General features: G+C 34.6%; 1 protein-coding gene across 6 annotated transcripts in view; it reads right to left on the bottom strand.

The window, feature by feature from the left end:
- LOC117165699 (phosphatase and actin regulator 2) overlaps window positions 1–21,743 on the bottom strand; it is a 390,523-nt gene that overhangs the window by 74,031 nt on the left and 294,749 nt on the right. The window lies entirely within an intron of this gene.

Here is a 21,743-nt window from a genome sequence, read left to right on the forward strand (position 1 = left end):
GAACATCAAAGGTTGAATCACCGAGTTCAATGAAACTGTTCCTTTAGGATAATATTGCTGTTGTATAGGATTATCGAGTTTCTATCTATGGATGTTTGCTTCTTGAAAGAAAAAGAGAGAATGAATAATCTTCTTTCAAAAATAGAGTTTAATGTATAGGAAACAATTGATTCCCTGTAAAGTAATAAAAAACGATTCTTGGAAAAAGTTATTATTAATCGCGATTTATGATATTTTCGTGTTTCGTTACGTTGAAGCTAAAAGTGCCGGATGGTGTATGAAAGTTTCGAGAATGTTTCGAATGACTTTTACATCTCATTTTCATCGTCATTTCTATCTAATAACAAATCATAAATTTAGACATTTGGTCATTTCTTTAATTATTTTTTGAAACAATGAAATTAAATTGAACATTCATTTATTTCATACATTATAATTTCTCTGCAGCTAATTCGATACCCTACTACACATTTTATCAATTTTTCTATAAAAATTTCACGTTTTAACGGTCGTCAAATATTCTCCATTGACGATTTTTCGTCAGGAAGATCATAAATATTTCTCGATACGTAAAACAAACATAACGAAACATTAATATTCTGAGTCGGTATTGTATTTACGTCAATATACGTTGCAACGTGTATCGGCGATAAAAAATGTCATATTACAGGTAAAGCTCGACATAGGATGTCAATATTTTTCGTTCAATAAACAAACCTCCATATAGCATGTTTATACCGCAAAGACATTTTTTTCCAGAAAAAAAAGATGAGCGGGACTTTATGTGTCAGCTTTCCGATCGTGAGAAACAGTTATTACTGCGAGTTAAACAAACATAAAATTTATGACTTCCGAGTACACATCACTGCGTGTTACGATTCAAGTACGTTAAAATACAATAAAATTTATACAATTATGGTGATCATTTCGACAAATTTCATGACAAACATGCGGAGGATAATCTCCAGTTTCAGTGACTAAATGTTCCTAAAGTGAAACAGACTGTCATAGACAAATGCAAATTGCGACTTACGTTACGACCAAATCCAAGAAGAATTTACTACAGATCAAGCAGAATTATTGACCAAACGACAACATGAAATTTAATATCAGATACGAATCCAAGGATAACTTTAAAATTTAACTAATGTTCCCAAAATTCAAACTACTCATCGTCATTTCGAAAGTCAAAGGATTTACGTTACAATTCCGGAATAATTTACTACAGATCAGACACAACCGCTGACCAAATGAATCTAAAAAATTCAATAACCTAGAACCGGAAAAATAATCTAAAAATTCAGTTAAAAAGTTCTTACCAAGAATAAAACAAAGGATTCATATTACAAATGAATTCCGAAGAAATTTACTTATAACAGCAAAAATTTCTTATCAATAATAAGAGCCCTAAACCTCCGAATCTGCTTTCTTCTCGAACTACATCCTTTAGACTGCGCAATACTTCGTCTTCAACAGATCGCGAACTTCGAAAACAGCCTAAACCTTAAAAAATCAGCCAGAATTGACTTGAAATAAACTAAAAAAGAAAACGAAAAAAGGGAAACCTCTTGGCGCCGAAGCGAACACGCGGACACCCAGTCGCCGTTGGCAACATGCACCTGCACGATATTTCGCTGTCACCGGATGACCTTGACAGATCTAGCAGAGTTCGAAGAAGGCCGACCGGTGGCGGAAGTGCGAATCGATCACCAGTTGCGCGCGTGCACGATGAAAGTGACTACAAACCACACTCAACTCGAGGTGCGCTCCGGAGAAGAGCGTCCACCGTACTGACGGGCTGCCGCTCTTCGTCTTTCTTTGTCGCGGGCCGGCCGACAGCGGCCGAAGACAGCCGAACGCTTCGACGAGGGGTGACGAAGCTGACCGATCGTCTCAGCGACTGCGCGCGCAACCAGGGCGAGATTACGGCGGCCGCGATCATGCCTCGAAGACGCGTGGGCGTTCGGCTGCCGCTTGTGGAGGCTGCAAAGAGGATGCGGGGGCTCCATCGAGGGTTGATGCAGGGGCGGATATGCTGGATGGACGATTAAGGGCACTCAGAGCAGCAAGTTCCCTCGAGAAATTGCAGTTTCATTCTGTTTTCTCTGTTTAAGAGTTTGCATTCGTTGATGGATACAGGAGAGTATTAGAATACTTTCTGTAGTCGGTGGAGGATATAATAAGAATTTCCGGTTTGCAGTTTTTGCTACGGAAACTTTGTGAGAAAGCTCATGAAGTGGAGAGAGGAGAGGTGATTTTAGTTTGGAAGTATAAATTTGTTTTATTGCGGTATAAAATTTGGACGATGCGGAATGTTTAAGTCGAGGAGATTCGTATTTTAAAATAGCAGCAGCTTTGCAGCGTAACTTTTATCTTTTGTACATTTAGGTAGTTTGGGATTTGTTTAGACAAAAATACCTTCAATGTTATATTTTGATATCAGAAGAAAAATATAGAAATAAAATCCCTATATTTGATAGGCTACTACTAATATCAAATATGAATGTGAGAATACTTGATGTAAGTATCCATTGTTAAATATTCATACTTCAGTTTTGTATTTTTCTTTTGGAGGAATGAAAAGTCATATTAATGTAGCAAGTAGCAAAGGTGAAAATAATTTTTCATTTTTATTTGCTTTCAATTGAATTATTTTAAAACGGTAATATACTAATATTTTCATAACTTTAGATAGGAGATATTTTAATATTTTTATAACGTCGACGCGTGAAAAAGCTTTTTTTATTCATCTTTCCCGCTACATTATACGTATATTAAAGCATACGAGATGTTTTTCGATAGGGGATGACAGGAAACTGCTTGAGCTGTTAAGACTGAGTTTGTTGAACATGGGCAATATTAGAAAATTGAATTATTCTTAAACGCGCGGGACGGAATCTAAATAAAAACCTTAATATTACCTGTTTCTGAAAAATAATTTACCTATTGATTAGTTTTCATAAGAAAACTTTTCAGAGAATTGTTTATAGAAATAAAAATATATTTTACGAACAATTCGTAGTTTACTATATATAAGTTTACTATATATGAATATTAATACTATAGTATATATATATATATATTAATATTATACTACTAGTAAAAATTTTCATCAATTAAAGGGAATACAAATGGTATTACGTAAACAGGAAATGAAAAATTCAATTTAGAATCAAAATACGGTTTGCAAATTATGAAAAGGAAATACAATAATATCCATAATAAATATTTATCGGACACTTAAATAACATTATTTTATATGAGTAAAACCAAATCTTTCCCTGTCTATTACAATCTTGCATTGCAAATCTATCCTAGGAAAAATTAAATCCAAAATTTTTTACCGGTGGATAATTTCAGTTCCTCAAGAAAAACATTGTTGTCACCCTAAACCGACCCACGCTCTTGCCCGTCGAAAAAGGTTAAAGCAACAAAAGCCCTCTTCGTAAACATCTCCCTGACTTTCCCTATATCCCATTCAAACTCCCCAAAAATAAAACAAAATGAGGAAAAAGCGTAACTTAGAACGAATTCTCACGTAATGTTCACTCCTAGAATTGAATGCTCAAACAATGTCCTTAAAAAAGTAACCTAAACCTTTCCTAAAACTTTCACTCCATTAATTACAAAGTTGCATACAAAATAAAAAGAAAAAAGAAAAGAAATCGTGTCAATTCCCACACTCTTTAACAAATTTTTCCGAAAATAGCCCTTAATCTTTCCCCATAATCCATCCAAGCTCTTCACGAACAAACCAAAATAAAGAGAAAGTCAATTCTCGCATAATGTGTTATCCCCTAAAATCTCCACTCTGTCACTTTCACCAAAGCTAAGTGCAGGAAAAATCATGATGCATTTCCACAGACAACAACGAACTTTCTCCGGAAACCGCGAACGTGTCCACAGCGACCGCATTCAAGGCTGCGATTCAATCGCGCGCGTGTGAATCCGCTAGGCGCGCGACGCGGCGTCCGGGCACGAGGGCGCCGCGTGACGCCGATCCGAGCCTGAGGACGAAAAGGTAGGGCGGCCGGCTGTGCTACGAGGGCCAGAGGAGGGCAGAGGGACGTCGCGTTATCCGCTATTCGTACCCCGGGCAAGGGAACCGATCGTTACTGGAAAACTCGGCGCGGTGGAGGGGCCTTTTCATTTTCCAAGGGGGCGCAGTTGCTGGTTTCGCGACGTGGGAGAGGTTCTCTCTGTGCCGGCTGCCGCTGCCAATGGAAGGAGGAACAGAAGACACGAAAATTCGTCCTTCCGTGGCTATGAGAAAGGGGAGGAGAAAGGAGGGGAAACAGAGCCAGCGAGAGCGCAGCCGTCTCCGATCGGGATCCGGCTCTCTGTATCAGCAGTATCGATCATTACTCCTGGACTCTCTTTCCGGTTGCTCTGTCGACGTCCACGTCGACGCGTGGCTCTATCAACCCGCCACTACCACTCTCCGTGTTTGGCCTCGACTTCGAGCCGAGGCCCGTCGACCTTGGGATCCGCCGCGGAAAAGGAAGGCGAGACACTGACGAGACGAGCTGACGAGAGAGGGAGGATCGAGGGCTGACGCGCTAGTCTAGTAGAGGGGGTGGTTTAGAGCACCCGTGTAGGGAGGCTGATGGATATTGTTTGGAACGTGGAGGGAATACCCGGACTGTAGTTACGCTGTTTTCCGCGTATGTCTGCGTTACCACTGAAATATCTGGACTTTGCATGTTTTTGAGAAGTTGTATTTTAATTTCGACGATTCTATTCCTTATAATCGTTGTACGTAGAATATCGTGGCATGATTAAAAACCACTAGATAATAATAAAGCAACTGTTTGTAGCTGATAAATCTCATAGAAAATAAATTTTATAGAAGAATTAAGATATTAAGAAAATGATACAGAATTTTAATTTCTTTTGCAGTACAGTTACAATTACTATCTTTCTTTGTAACTCATGTAGGTGTTTTACTTTTATGAAAATTTCCATCTACGACATATTTTAGTATCAATTAAGATCTAACTTTCGTTTATGTTGTAACTTCTACTATATAATAATACGATGATGTCATATGTCATAAGTCAAGCACCACAGGTCGTCAAAGATCAGGAAACTTTGGTTAAATATGAATAGCACAGAATGCGATATATTTCAGAATAAAACAGGTAACCAAAGAATGAACAAACATTCTTTTCATTAATCATTAAACGTTGTGTTAGAAACAAATAAAATCAATGCATATTTCTCAGCTTCCTCTATTTTTTCTCTCTTTTTTCGTTTTATTACATCGTTATAGAATAAATTGATTGATCCTAGGATGACAGGTAGTGTTATCGACACGAGATTGCAGTCGATAACTGTCAATATTTTTTTGCAACGCTCATTCGTAGAACGAGAATGTTTTTACATATTTTTGTCGGGCGCTGCTTGCAATGATGTGCGTTCCACCGTTTGCGTGGTTGAGTGTGAATTTTCCCAGACAGCATCTGTCGATCACAGCGGACTGCGAATGTTCGAAGCAACAGAGAGCAATGCGTTACGAAACGAGGAAACGAAGAATTCTGGCACGCGAAAGATTTGTTGCATTTGTCACAGCTCTTTTTCCATTAGGGGGAATCCTACTCGAAATGAATGATATTGAAAATATTTGCATCGTGATTCTATTTGCAGTTTTCAACCTGCCGTTTTTTCAGGAATACTGTTTTTTTTTTGACAGAAACATTTTCCCTCTAGCGATAAGTATTTGTACACTTCCACATTATTGAAAGACATATGTCACTTGAAAATATATCAAGAACATAAATATCTTAATCAAATTGTACAAAGTATCCGAATACTAATGGACTATTTTCAGTGAATTATCCCTCTTTAACAACTGTATCTTTGATTTCTTTCTAAAAATAGCTTTGAATGAACGATACAGGTAAAGAATGTAAGAGAAACGATATAGTGAAATTCCACGGTGCTACAGTTCGTACAACTTCAGTTCATGTTTCGCTTTATACAGCTTCCTACACGCGCGTTTCACTGCTCTTCTCGAAGTTTACAAGGTATTTCCATGCAAACGAATCTCTTAAGTGTTTTCCACCATCCGAGTATTGCACTGTAGGTAGTTGATTTTTCGATATGCCCGGGAGCATCGATGGAAACGATGGAATGCAAATTCTCGACAATATCGACTCACTATAAGGCATCCTGTAGTCTTCCTCTCTTTGTACCTAACTTTCCAGTCGTTAAATAGTTTTATTTACTTGAAGAATACATTTTCCGACGTTTTTTAACCTTTATAATGGCTAGAAAACGAATGTATATGTCGAATAATAAATTATCTTAAAATTCTTCTAAATAATAATACACGTAGATACATCGTTTATTTCATTGCTGTTTTATTATCCAAATATGTCAGTAAAACAATTACTATTCTCATTAAATAATTTAATAATATGACAAAGGTAGCAAGTAACGTGAGAAGAGCAAGGAAATCTGGAAATAATCGATGAATTATTCATATAACATACTAATAAAACAATTATTATTCTCATCACACAACACTATACAATAATTTGTAGTATGACGAATGTAGCATCTAATTTATCACACGATGCAACATATCTTGTTACGTGATCATATTACATACGTTTACATAGGTGAACATGAACCACGTAGGCGATATATCCTGAGAATCACAGAGCTATGATTTCACGACACACGATGGCTAACAAAGGAGCCATAGTTGACATTGTTCTACTGCAATTTCAGTGAAATTTTCCTGACATACGGTTAGGTAAGCCTTACATACGACGTGACGTTTACAACATTTGGCAGGAACGTGTAGGCTCAGAATTCGAACGTTTTGTGGGCTCGTTCGTTTCATTTCGCTTTTATAGCCGAAATAAAGCGGGTTTCTTTACGGCGCTCCTACTTTCACGAGCTTTTCCTGGGAAAACTGGTTATGTAGCACAAAGTGTATTGCCATGTTCAACCGTTCCTCACAATTAATAGAGATAGTTCGTTTTAATTTACTACGTGGAAATTGAAGTTCCCTTCGTCCACATTGAGAGTTATTTTTGTAGTTCTCTTTCTCTTCTCTTTTTATATTTTTTCGTACGATGCAATATATCGAAGCTCCAGGGAAAATTTGCGATCGAGTAGGAGAGAGTCAAAAGAATTTTAAGAAAAACTATTTTGTGGAAATTTTATAGTTTACTGCTTGCTTGTTAGAGTTTCCTTTGAAACACGTATGAAAAGTTAATAGAGAATCGCTGATAAAAAGTAGGAACAGAGAAGAGTAAAGAGTGTAGAATATAGAGAAAAATTAAATATCCTGAATTTTTAAAATAAATGCTATTTATTATGGTCAGCTATAACCAAACGATACTATCTGAAAGTTAAAACTAAATCATGACTAGGACTAATTAGCATTAATTAATAATTAACCCTCCATAAGGCCATTTCATCTATCTAGAAATGTACCAGACACAAACAATATTCAAATGGAGCTCGTTTTTAACATTAAATCACACGTACAAAATCTTTTTACAACCGAACGCATCGATAGATGAGGAGCAAAGAGAGCAAAAAGCGTAATGAATGGGCAAATGTACTTACGAGAAAAGCAAACGAAGATTTGCTTGTACGGAAATTCGAGCTGTGTCGCGTAAGCTTTCGTGAATGGGTCATTCAGAGAAGCTCCTTGTCTGGGGCCAGGCATTCTAATTGAAGAGTGCTTCCACGGAAGCCTACTTGGCCTCGCTTTTCGTCGATCCATCCTCTTTGTGGTGTTCTTACTTCCTTTTCCTTTTTTCCTATTTTCTTCATGGAGGCAATATTTCGTCGAAATCGTTAACTAACAAATTGTTAGTACTCGACGAAAGTGCGTTACCTTAGACAGTTTAATTCGCGAGACAAGTGTGTGAGACCTTGTCTGTAGAATTGGAAAAAAAAAAACTTCTTGAGATACGAGATAATGTATTTTTAAACTGTTATTCCATTCGTGCCAAATTTTTCAAATGATCTATGCTAGCTAGAGCATCAATCAGTTCTTTTGTATTTTATATATACGAATCTTTTATAATACTTGTAGAAATAATGGATATAATCTATTTGCGAACACTAAAAAATATATTATTAATAATGTAGTAATAAAATTTGTGGCATCAAAATTCTCAATATTTATGATACATATACTACATATGCACTCGACTAATAAATAAAACTATTTACCTCGTTTCTTCAAATCGAAACATATATCTTCATCCAAATAATATCGAATACGTCACTTTCATGCTACAATACGCAATTTCGCGAAATACCACTTTGATATAACCGCAATAGATTTCTAAAGCCCCATGATTTCTACCCTGCAGCAATATCTCAGATAATTCCAATATTCTAATTTAACTTTTCCTTCGACGATCATTTCTAACATACAATGTCAGTGATGTAAAGATTCATCAGAGAAATCGTGCGACTTTCATTCTCTGCAAATGGTTTCGTATACGACGTATGTACCTACTCGTTCGACGAAATTCGATGTGAATCAGCAGGTTCGAGATCGAAGCACAGCCTTTCTTTTTCCAGAATCGAATCATCGATCGTCGATATGAAATAAAGACGTTGCGACTACGATGTCGAGCTTGTTACGTTCGTAATATGTTCGCTAACGTTCCTCGATCAATCAACAGTGCACCGTATCAATACCTGTTCAAGGTGTGTATCACGAGGACGAGGTAATCTCTTAAGGTAGAATCGAGGATGAAAAATGATCGCCATCAGTTCCTATAGCATTTTGAAAGAAACACGTCGGTATTTCCGGAAGACGAACAATGGAAGCTTCATGGAGAAACTATTCAGATATTTATTTTGTTTATACAGTTGCTCGCAAAAGTATTCGTACACTTACCATAGAAAATTTTGATGTCGACATTGTGAGTGTTATATAAAACGTTTTAATATTTCATTAGCACTATAATGAGACGCGACTGTCAAGATTGTATTGGCAAAATTTGAATTTAATTTGAAAATATATGTAGAAGTTACATTTATATTTTCTGTGAATTTATATTTAGTAAAAAATTAGTATACGTATAGTATGAACAGTCATGTTAAGCATATAAATAAGAAATGTCAGTCAATTTTTATAATCTCTGCAAAATATATACGTACATTAAATATCCTAACTAATTGTATAAATTTTGTATACATCTTCAGAATCTTTACGCATTTTACAATATATTTTACAATATATGCATGATAGTTGGGTGTCATTATTCGTACTAATGGAATTTCAAAATGTTTGGTGTAACATACGTATTATGCTCATACACAATAAGGATACTATATATATTACATGTGGTTTGATAAAAGTCGATTTAATAATAACGTTATTTTTGAAACGAGATCAAGTAGCGGAAGTTCACATTTTTTATTATTACGCTCTGAAGATAAAAATAAAGACAATGTGATAAAATGTTTTAAAATGTGCTAAAAATAGATACACAAACAAATATATGATAATATTTTAAAATAAAAAGCTCGTTTTTTCGTGACTTTAGTACATTTCACTTCTTTTTCTCTTTTTTATTTTAACGTAAAGTCAGTCTCGCGACAGTTAAACGTTGAAAATCGAAAATTTCATCGTGAAATGCGAGTTCAGCCATTCGTTAGCGACGTTTCGTCGCTGAATTTTGATATTTCCAAGGCTTTTAAGGACAGAAACACGGCCAACTTTCGAAACGACCGCACTTCCCAGGCAGGCTGTAATTTTTCAATCATGCAAATTAACACACCGTCGACGTGGATTCGCGTGTCACGCGAACTATGACGGCTCGTCGACGACTCGTGACTTCGTTCATAAATGTCACTAACGTCAGAAAATAGCTACCCGTCTGGGTATTTTTTAAACTGAATTTCGAGCCTGACAGATGATGAACGTAAGTGCAATGAACCAACGCTATGTAATACTAGTTGCTAGAAGCTGCGACGATTGTCGTTTCGAAAAATAAAAATTCGACAAAATCAAGAGTTTTTTAATCAAATTTTATGAAGTTGTGAGAGGAAATTGCTTTTTTTATGACAGAAACAATTTCTCTGCGCGTAGGAAGTATTCATAGATAACAAGACGAACGATAAAAATGATTTGTAGCAAAGAATAATTTCTTAGGAGTGAACAAAGAAGAAGATTTTAATTAGATTTTCCTTTTATCTTTTGTCCTTTTTATTGAGGTAGTTTGACTCTCCACGAAGAGATTATTTTGCTGGACCATCTTGTCAAAATGTATAGTAATACTAAATTATAAAATTTGTCAGAAAATGTTACTTCGAACTGTAAATTACACTTGGTTTCTTCTTGTTGTATTATATCTTTTCTTGTACGTAGCAACGTAGCACAAATTTTTTAACTAACTTTGTATCATTTGAAAGAGGAGAGTTTGGTTAAATAGAGTCGGACTAAAAGTTAAGCGAAATTGCTCTTCAATTCTTTAGAACTCATTGAAGACCATACTTCACTCAAGACTGATTCTTGATACCAGCAAAGAGGATTACTAAAACACTCAAGAAACTTCGTCTTTTTTACGGAAATCTCCTCAAGAAAACAATATTTCTCTTCCGATCATAAAATTTTTAATAGTATCTGGAAGATGCTCTCATTCTGCTTACTGTACAACATTATTCAACCTAATAATTTCTAACTAATTACAAAATTGTTAATACTAAATAAATAAATATATGTAGATGATATTTTCGATCTAACCGATCTCCTCTCTGGTTGTTTCTGTTTAGATGCTCAGCTTTACAGTTATTTAAGTCTTCATGAGTTATTATACTTTAGTTTCTAATTTCTCTCTTTTTTTAACATGTACATTTAATATTGTAACTTTTCTTTTCTTTTTTGTGCCGTAGGGCTAATGCCCGTAAATTATTCAATGAATAAATAGATAAATAAATAAGAACTAATGATTACTAAATAAAACAAAAAACAATTACTTCTTCTTTGGGTCAAAAGCAAGCAAGAAAATCGAAATTCTTGAAGCACAAGTTGCACGTGAAATTTTAGAAAACACTCACAAAAGATTTTCCCGCTTTTCATTCGAAAAGAACCAGAGGAACCCTCGACGTTCGCGCTTGGAGAATTTTGATTCTTCGAATGAAGAGAACCAAAGCAATAGAATTTCACGCCTCTTCAACCACTCATCGTAGCTCCAGTGAACAACGAAAAGATGAAGAGTAAATGTGCAGGAAAAAGAAAGTCAAAATAGAAAGAAAAAAGAGAAAGGATGCGTGGAAAGAAACATGTGATTGTTCATATATTTACGATCGTCCACGGTTTCGATGAGTCGACAGGCGACAGTTCGAGTTAAGAATGAATGAAGTCGAAATGGCAAGGATCGCAAACATCATTCTACTCCTTGGCATCGAAATACAGGAGCCAATATTGTTTTTCTCACATCTTTGACGGCAGCTCGACTGGCTTCTTCTCGAGAAACATGCGTCGATTTTTCCTTATATCAAGTAAATTGACGTTTAGTTGTGACTGCTTTTCGATTATCTCGAACCTGAGTTGTAAATATTCTTAAAAAGAGTTCCATCGACAGTCAGAGGAATCAAGTGGAAGAAGAATACATACACGTATTTGTTAAAGTATCTTGTCACAACAAATTTTCGAAGAAATCATTTTATCCGGAAATTGGATTAAATTAGATTAGATGATAAATGGTAAGTAAATTAAATTTTCTAAATAACAAGTAAATGACAACTAATATAAAATTTTCGTTACAAGATTCAGTTCATTACTGTTATACTTTTTATTAACATGCCTTCCTTCTCTCGGAAAAAAATCATTTGAAAATTAATTGCAGTATTTAATAAAAATACATTGAAATTGAATGACATTGAATTTGTAATATTCGGCGAAAAGTTTGTTTCATAATAATCAGAGTAAAATGGATCTACAAAAATTTATTCTATTCGAAACCAGTTTCAAGTGCAGTTCTAATTTCAATGGCAGTACAATATTGCTTTTATTTGACTGAAATTGTATATAAAATATTCTATATAAAAATGTAATATTATAGTTATTTATCTGATGAAAACGAAAAAGAAACATAAAGACATTTTTTCCTTTTTTGTGTTCTCTTAATTTTTTATTCTCATTTTTATCATTATATACTTCACGATGTTTCCAGACATTGACCTAGATATACCGAAGATTTTTTTTCTTTCAAAATAATATCATTTCCCTTCCATTTGACAAAATACAAAAATTATACTGTAACTTTATTCTGGAAGGATATTTAAGCTAATCTAGGTTAACAGAACAAATCATTTTCTAAATTCTCCATATTCTAGTCCACACATTCTACGTATTCTAATGTGGTCTCCACTGGTCCATATTATCCATATTACGTTGCATATTGTAATCCCACCACATGTTCTATTCCACATTTTCACAAATTCTCATTTATTGAGTTACCTGGAAAATTCCAAGCATTTTCAAAACTGCAAGATAATTATCTATTATTATGGAAATACAAAATTTCTGGGAAATAACGAAATATCGATTTATAATATTGATAACTGAATAATAAATGTAACAATTAACGACGAAAATTCTCCGTGTGCAAATTCTAAATTTTTTTATCTTAAAAATTAATTTTTAAAATTTTGCTACAAATTTTTCAAATAAGTAGCCCAATGTATCATCTCACAACATTTATCCTCGATCTTACAACGACAGATCACCCTGAAAATTTCCCATCCTATATTTATTATGACAAAGCATTTTCTAGAATCCTTCCACTGCCTTATTTCCCACAGAGCTCACATAAATCCTCATTTTTAAAATCGCGCAACGTTTCTATTCGATTTCTTCGAACGATCAATCGAGTTTGTTTTTCTGGTTCTTACAGCTAGTTCCAAAGACCGGCGCTAAGGCGTTTGCCACTTAAACCGTCGCTTGAAAAAGCGATATCATCTCAGTTACACAAAGGCGGAATCTGGTCAGGGTCAATCGGTTCGCGTTGGCGTTCTTTGATACAACATTTATAAGCTTTGATGCTTCGCCACGTTGGCCAATGTTCGCTTCAGCATCTATGTTCTATCTCTTCTCCTTCTCTCTATCACCGAAAACTCGGTCAGGGTTGCTTCCTGGTTTCGTCGTTAAGAGCTCTGTCTATTGACTTCTACGAAATTTAACGAGCATCCATCGCTTTCCTCCTTGTTATATCTCCGTCGTCTTTCGAACGAGTTCGTTGAACACGTTATTTTTGTGGTTATCTTCTTCGAGATTATTTATCGATGCTTGTGTATGAGAAAATGTTTCATTTCACAAAGTGAAGAGGAAAACTTATTATTTGGTTACTTTCTGTGGAAATTGGAAAATGGTGACAAGAATTGAATATTTAGCTAGTTTCTGTGTACATCATTCAAACAGTGACAGGTTAGACCGTAGATATTTCTATAAATTTACATTTTCACAGAGTGATAAATAAGTGGAACTTGAGTAAAAATATATCTCAACTTTACTAAATTTTGTGATAGTTATGTATTTTACTTTCAATATTTTTAGATTTGTACCAACTTTCGTCCATTTTTGCATTGTTAATAAGTTCTTATTTTCTCTGAAATGTGCGAGTTTGTAATTTACTATTTCGTTTACAAATGTATACGATACTTGTTTAGGTATTTGGCAACGAAGTTTATTTAGGATATTAATTTATAGCACATCAATATATCTAATTGATTTAGGTTTATTTGAAGGTAATTTCATGCTCGTTTTAAATATTTGAGTATAAAATAAATTCCTCCAAATTGATGTATATTCAATACAAACAAACATAAATCTCACAAAAAATCAACATCAGTTTTATCAAAAATATTTGCATATTCTCTGATGTAGTAACTATAAAACAAATTTAAGTTTCATGATTTTTATTTCGATCGTTCGCGGAGAGACGCGATTGCGAGGTAGCACGTCAACGAGAGTCATAAATTCCCGTTGCGATTAAATAATCGACGCCACGAACTGATCGATCCTCTTATTTCTGTTATGACAATAGGGGTGGTTCAAATGAGGTTACACTGATTTAACAGGTATAAATTAATGTTTATTCAAACAACTTCTTGATTAGAGAGATATAATTAAGTTTCGATTGATATCCAAAGTTACAATGTGTAGTACGCGACGTACGCTTAGATAGCGATTCAAAAGGTGCACAAAAACTGACTTTCTGTGAAGATGATGCTGTGGAGGAAGCTTGTTGTGGGTGGGTCTAATCTATAAGAAAGAGCTGATTTGTTAAGGGCAAGATTTCATTGGGAGAGTGAGGGAAAGACTTCGCTGTCAATTGGTTAATTTTCTAGGTTGGTTGGTGAGGAAGGGCGCTAACCTCCCCCGAGAGAGATTTGCTAGTGGGAAGCATCATATGTGAGAAAACTAACTTTCCTGTAGTAACAATAAACCTTTAGAAAACGATTTAGTGAAGAGATGTTTGTTCGGTCTGAAGGATCTTAGCTAGAAAATTCCTGAGATTTATGGTAGGTGCTTGAGAGTATTGAGGGTACGCAGTAAGGACGTGCGGACATCTGGTTGCCATCCTGCCCGCGGTGGCCTGGTCTAGGTAGAGTGTCGCCGAACGTAACAATTTTAATATGTTTATCGGATTTAACATAATTTATAAAGATTTAGTTGTAATTAAATGAATAAATGAATGCATACATAGCTTCATTAGAAAATTTTATGCAGCACCCTCCCCAAAATAAAAAAAATTAAGAAGAAAACTATTTAAGAAAGTCAATATAAATTATTAACTTTCACTGACAGCGAAACTGTAGAATCTACGATTTCCCGCTGGTAAAAGAAACCTATGCCAGATCCAGCGGATCTTCGTTCGTTCTCAGGACCTTGACCGACTCAGAGATCCGTCGAACGTCGACATCGATGTAAAATTCGATATGCAAACGGCTTTCAGAGGAACATTTTTATCGGGCCATTCGTTCCACTGGAACGGACATGTGTCCTCGAACGTCCACCTTTTCTTTCGTTATGTTACGTTCAATGGTCAGACATACAATATGTAAGTTATCGCGTCTGAGGGAAATTCTATCGCTTTAATCCTTCGAACACTTGAAACTTCTTGCAACAGAAGGAAGCATTAAGAAGAAAGAAAAACAAGAAAAGCAAAATAAAAATAAAAGAGAAAATAAAGAAGACTTCTTCGCGAATTTCCAGCCCCTTTGCTTTGGTTCGAGCCCGTGGGAAACTTTGTTCTTTCTTCAACTTCGACTCGTTTGTCCTTGACACGTTGCATTGTGAATCGCATGGGATGGGCAAAGGAAAAATCGGTTTATAAAAATGGACGGCGGAAAAAGCATCCGTGGCTTAGCGCTGAGAGGAAAAAACGAAAGAATGAGAAGTACCGAGGATTTGCGGGGGAAGGAAGTTTGTTCGTGTATTGTTTATGGATTCTGCGTGGTTGGAAGATTTTTACAGTGGTGTTAGAACGTTCACAGTGATTTATATAGGTCTTTGTGTTTTCTTATAATTGCGTATCTGGAAATTCGATTGATTTAAAGTAGTAGTTGGTGGTATCATGTTATAGAAGTATTAATGATAAATTGGAAAACTGGGAAAAATGTTTGTGCATAGAAATCTATGAACCTACATTTGTCAATTTAGTTAGTAAATTATTATATGAGAAAAATCTTCTATTATTTAGTTCCAATCAAACACACAGAATTTAGGACAAAATTTTATTTTTAGAGAAAAGCAAGGAAGAAAATCGGAGCAAAATGCAGATTTGAAATCATCATGCGACTGGTGTGATAATATTTTTCTGAATTATAATAAAAAGAAATCTTCAAATATATATATATATATATATATATATATATATATATATATATATATATATATATATTCAGTATTTTACTGACAAACAAATTTATAATGTAAAGAACATAATATTTGTAAGTAAACTTGGAGTGTATATAGTACTCGACGAATTAGTAATTGTGTTGGAACATTCGCACATTCCCATGAAATTACGGTCGTATAAATTGATTGATTTTAGCTGCATCGATACGTATCTTGACAATGTAAACGATATTACTGCGTTTGATTTGTTTTTCCTGAATATACATAAATTATGAGCTAACTATACTATGACTCGATGACGATTGACATTTGTTTACCATGATTTCCGTTTGCACCGACTGTATTTTCCGGCGTAATGGTGTCCGGTTATAAATAACCGTTTCGATTAGCACAGGCTAATTACGTGGAACGTGTATGTTGTCACAAATTACTTACAATCTCGAGCAAAACCTATTCCTATCTTCTTATCTTCTTTTTTCTATCCTTCACCACTCTGTTTTTATCGTACGTGAAAGAAATTCTATTTCAAGTCTCTACACAGTACCATACGATTAAAAAAGCGATAATAAAGTGTTAAAAATATTTTACGAGTTTTAGTTTTTTGCCATTAATGTCGATAGAAATTCCTTTTTATGATTTTTGTCAAAGCTTCCTAAATTTAACAGAATTAATAATCCTTTGCTACTGAGTATTCATAATGAACATTTTTTGATAAATTAAAATTCGATGAGTACATCTAGATTTTCTGTAACTCACTGTAAACAAAACTGATAACTTCTAAGTACTATCCATATATTTTCATAAGAAATTTTTATGAAAAATTCTTTGGCAAACTTGAACGTTAATAAAAGTCAACAGTGACAATTAACGTGCAAAAAAAGTACAATATTCGCACATGTAGGTGTGCGTAATTATTAGAAACTTGGCGTAGGTGTTCGAGGCATTTCAGTATATAACGGTCGCGATGTGGTCAAATTAAAAACCACCACCTACCTACTCGCTGCCATGATTAAATTAACAACTAGCTAGATGCAACTTGCACGCTACCAAAACTTCTGTCGCGGCAACTGGAGTGTCAATAGACTACAACTCACGAAGGTGAATAAACTAAACCAGGGTTTGGTAAACTTATCCGTCGATATTTCACTTCAGCAAAAGCTAACGAGCTATTCTTAGGAACCAAAGAACATTTGCCAAGAAAGATTTTATGTCGATAGCACTAAATTCGTTTTTATTCGTTATATATATAATAAATTCATCATATAATAAAATTTATCCATTGAATTCATTCAAGATTAGAATAAATTGTATTGGAAATAGTAAAAATAAAAAAGAGAAGTAAATAATCAACAAGAGGCGGTATAAAGGGACCAAAAAAAGATATGGAAGGAACGTTGTTGGGCTCGAAATTCTACTAACAGGTCGAGGCAAATGCAAACATTCCTCGAGGGAGAATTTGAGTTCGTGGGTCCTGTAGATTCCCATGAAGCCTTGACCCTGTTTTTGGATTCGATGTCGCTTTTGGGGCGTTTCACGATGGTCCCTGCATCGATTTCGCTAGATGAGACCCCACCCTTATTCGTGTCGGAGACCAGCTACTGATGAAAGGAGACAGAATCGTTCTGTTGCCAACGAATTGTTTGGTTAATACACATACATAGGATGACTGGAAATTTTGTTTCAGAGTAAGAATTCTCGCGATCTTTGTATTTGTTAATACACATATATTGGATTTGAGTGTTCTTTTTAAATAAAAATTTGTGTTAATTTCTCTAAAATATTGTATATTTAATTAAAGTAATTTCTACACGATTTAATCCACTTTACAGTAATGATCGACTAGTTTTATTATTGCATATTTATAAGAATTATCAAAGCTAGAATTAAAAAATTCCAGGGATAGAGTTGTCGTATATACAATTTTATGTCATTTATTATTCAAGATAAATCAAGCAATATCAAATATTAGATAAAGTGTAGTCTGGATATTAAATGTAGATTTTGTTTTCTCATTCTTTGCTTTCAAATTATTTAATTTATTAAAACCTTCAGCTTCACTTCTAATTCGTAATCCTGGAATTGGTAATTAGTAGTTCAACATGTTTTCCGTTAAACGAGAAACTTTATCCTAGAATGTTTGAATATAATATACTGTATTTCTTAAATAATTCACATAAGAAAGAAGAAACATCAACAATGAAATAAATTGATTCAGAAATTGTCAATTACATTTCCTATAAACATAAGAGTCACCCAGTGTACTAGAACACGTAGCACACAAGTTAGTGCGTCGATATATTGGCATCAGGATTCGGTTCGGAGGTTAGAATTCATGCTCCAATTCATGTTCCCTATTCTCCTTAGAGTGAAACGATACTTTCCAGAGAACCCTAATAGCAAATTCCTGAATCTTTACAACTTCGATCTTTCCTTTGAAAATATATAATAAAAATACACAATCCATCAACACTTTTATTTTAATTATAAAACTATTTACTAAATCACAAATAGAATATTAATATGTGATATATATAAATAGTATATGATATAATTCCATATTACTATATAACGGCAAACGCCAGGCGAATGGTCGGTAGTCGCAGTAGAAAAGGAACGTCGCTAGTCAGACGATGACTCGTCTCTGTTATGAAATCAATTATCGGACACAATCCACATGATAAGCGACGTGAACAAAACGTGAAGAAAACGAAAATGTGATGAAGAATCATTTTAATACTTGTTATAGTGTATACTAAAATTAAAATTGTCAAAAAATAAAATTCAAATTGTAATAACTTTTGAACTACAATAATAGATACGTTTAAGGCATATGTAAGCACCTCGATACTTTCTCGGAGAAAATGAGAAAATGCATTGTTTAATGTATGTTAAAATGTAGAATGTAACTAAAACATAGATACAGCCACAGTTTTTAAATACACTGATATACAAAAGTATATGAAGTTGATACGGGTATATGTTCCATTTCGAATCATTCGATTTATGACTTATATCATATATAGCAACGACATTTTATGTCTATATCATATAGCACAATTAGTACAAGTATTTTATTATTGGTATCAGTTTTCAAGAAACGATTGTTTTACGAAGTAACGAAACCTTTTGTTGGATCCACAGTCTCCGAGTGTTTCTTCCTTCTCATATCTACGTTTCGAAATCAAATATTATAAGCGGTCACGCAATAAAAGGAAGTTATCCACCATTTATAACTCAAGTTCTTTTCAATAGCGAACGGCCCTGGCTTTTGTCTCGCGAGATACCAATTCGGATACTAATTGGATTCTTCAGCGACGATCCATCCGTAATTGAAGGTCTTTGCTAAAAAATCGTTAGTCGTCAAATTACGATCTACAAATGCTGTCCATTGGGAAACGTAATTTCTTTGGTAATTATTTTCCTAAAGCTGATGTAAGCGAAAGATTTGATTCGTTTTGTCGATTTTTTAACATATTCCTCTTTTTAAAAACTGTTTTCTTTCTATTTTAATAAACATTGCAATTAGAAGAATTTTTAACGAGTTGACCGTAATAAATAAACCGAAAATGTATTACGTTCGAAGTATTTTCTTAGAATATTCAAATATAAATACTGATAAGAATAATATGACAAAGATAATAATTGTGATTAAGCCTGTAATAATTTTTCTAAAAAAAATTATGATGGATATTTTCTTCTTTTCGTTTTTTTATCCTCAAAGAAAATTGTCTGGCCGGCTCATTTTCACGAAATTCCGTTGAAGACGGAGATTATAAAGTGTAACCACGGCATCGTACGAAAAAATTCATCTAAGGCACAAGTGGTTGCGTGGGCGATATATTCAGGTTTTCAGCTTATTAAAGTTGAGAAACCATGTTACCTCAGAACAAAATGGCCACTACAAAGCGGGATGTTTATTTTGGCTGACCCGCTGTTCTTCGAATATCCTTTTAGCTATAGTGTCCTTTTTGAGCTCCAGCTTCCTTGTACGAAGAAAAGTTACAAACTGTTACATTAATTATTACGATAATTATTTACCTACATTTCTGTAAACTACAAGTTACAGTAATTATTACGATCTTTGAATAATTGGAGTATTGTTGTAACAATTAGAAATTTTAATACCTAATTAATATCAAAAAACATAAAAGGGTTCAGCACATTCCCCAATTAATAAAAAATTGCCCATGCAAGGCCTTAATATATCAAAATACAAATTAAAAATCCAGCCACATTTTTATAAAATATTACAAAACATTGATTAAACGTCAACTTCGAAAAATTTTAATATTTTAAAACAAACACATGCTTTTCCACGTCTAACAGAATACAAATATTATCCAGTCGTGGCTAATAATCTGGTTGATGCGACTATGAATAAACAAATAACAAGAAGAAGAATATCACCCAACGATTACTTTAAAAAATAATAGTTAAAAATTCTCGGTTTTTTTTCGCAAATTTCCGCGTAATCCTAAGAATCATCAATTGAAATATCACGAAAGTCAAGCATTCAACTCGATCGCAACGAAGATCGCGTAAAAAGGAAATGTATCCGCGACTTTTATCCTGAATCACTTCTTCCGCGTTGTTCCAACCATGGTTCACGAAAATTATTCATATTTGTGACCAGCTCATCCGTGGGAAGTTCCGCCGTGAAAATGGCCCAGGCTCTCCTTTGCATACGCGAGAAGCCTCCCGGTGATATTCACACGACGATATTTGCATACGGCCATCGATTTATTCGCGTTCACCTGAGCAAACCTTCAGCAGATCTACTCGAGACGGAAATCTCGGAAACGTGGAGAGCCAAGTAAGTAATGAAATTGTGACATTGAAGTTCGCATGGGGATGAAGTACTACTTGAAATCAATTTCCCAAAGTTGTAGTACGTTTGAGTTTGATTTACATATGTAGTACATGTAGGTACAAAATGGTTAGTAATGAAAAACGTATAGTAACGACTACACCTACTGAAATTCTTAAGAAATTTGACATCACACCTATGTAATGAAGTGGAGATTTTAAGGGTATGATGCTTGAGCTTCTTTTGGCAGTCAGACTCTGATCAATTGAATGTTTTTTATGATGTTCTAAATCTAATTACCCAGGTACATACAGTAGCTAAAAATATTTACTATTCGTATCTAGCATCATTAGCATATACAGTATTTGCATATTGATTGATTAGATCTAAACACAATAAATTTCGTATTATTCTATTCTATCACGATGGTATTCGTAAACTGCTAGGCAAAAAGTCATAAACAATAATGGAAATTATTTTGATGACTTATCTGTTTTGATTTCTTCGAAATAAAAGTTCGACTGTACTCAAAATTCGGAAGAAATTCATTTCTATATTTAATGCTTATAGATAATTTTATATCACTAGCAATAATCTCCCAATAAATTCATCGTCTGATAAAACATTGACATTGACTTCTAGCCAGACATTGGAACATGTTTTAAAATAACAGCATTCGCTGGGTTATTGACACGACACAAGACGGTGATTTCTATTGACTACCTCCGGATTTCGTCGATGGACAGAGAAACTAACCCTCAATCTATCGACGAAACGGCTTTAGAATGGCCAGGAATTGGAATTACAAGGCTAAAAACATGACGAGAGGCTTTGTAAACGGAGGAAGACGATTCATACGAAGGTTCAAGGCACCCGTAACCGTGTGTAGCTATGGCAACCTGTTTTACGGACGAACCACCAGCTTTCCCAGGGGCACATCACGAATCAAGAAATAAATTTCATATATACGCTGTTGGCGTGGCTCGATACACAGTTCACGGACGAACGTTTACGACCACCCAGACGGATATTTTTCCACGTGGTCGACTGATTCACGAGGCATCTCCGTGGAACGTAATAAGTATC

The sequence above is a fragment of the Bombus vancouverensis genome, chromosome 3 (genome assembly GCF_051014615.1).
Source record: "Bombus vancouverensis nearcticus chromosome 3, iyBomVanc1_principal, whole genome shotgun sequence".
NCBI lineage: Eukaryota > Metazoa > Arthropoda > Insecta > Hymenoptera > Apidae > Bombus > Bombus vancouverensis.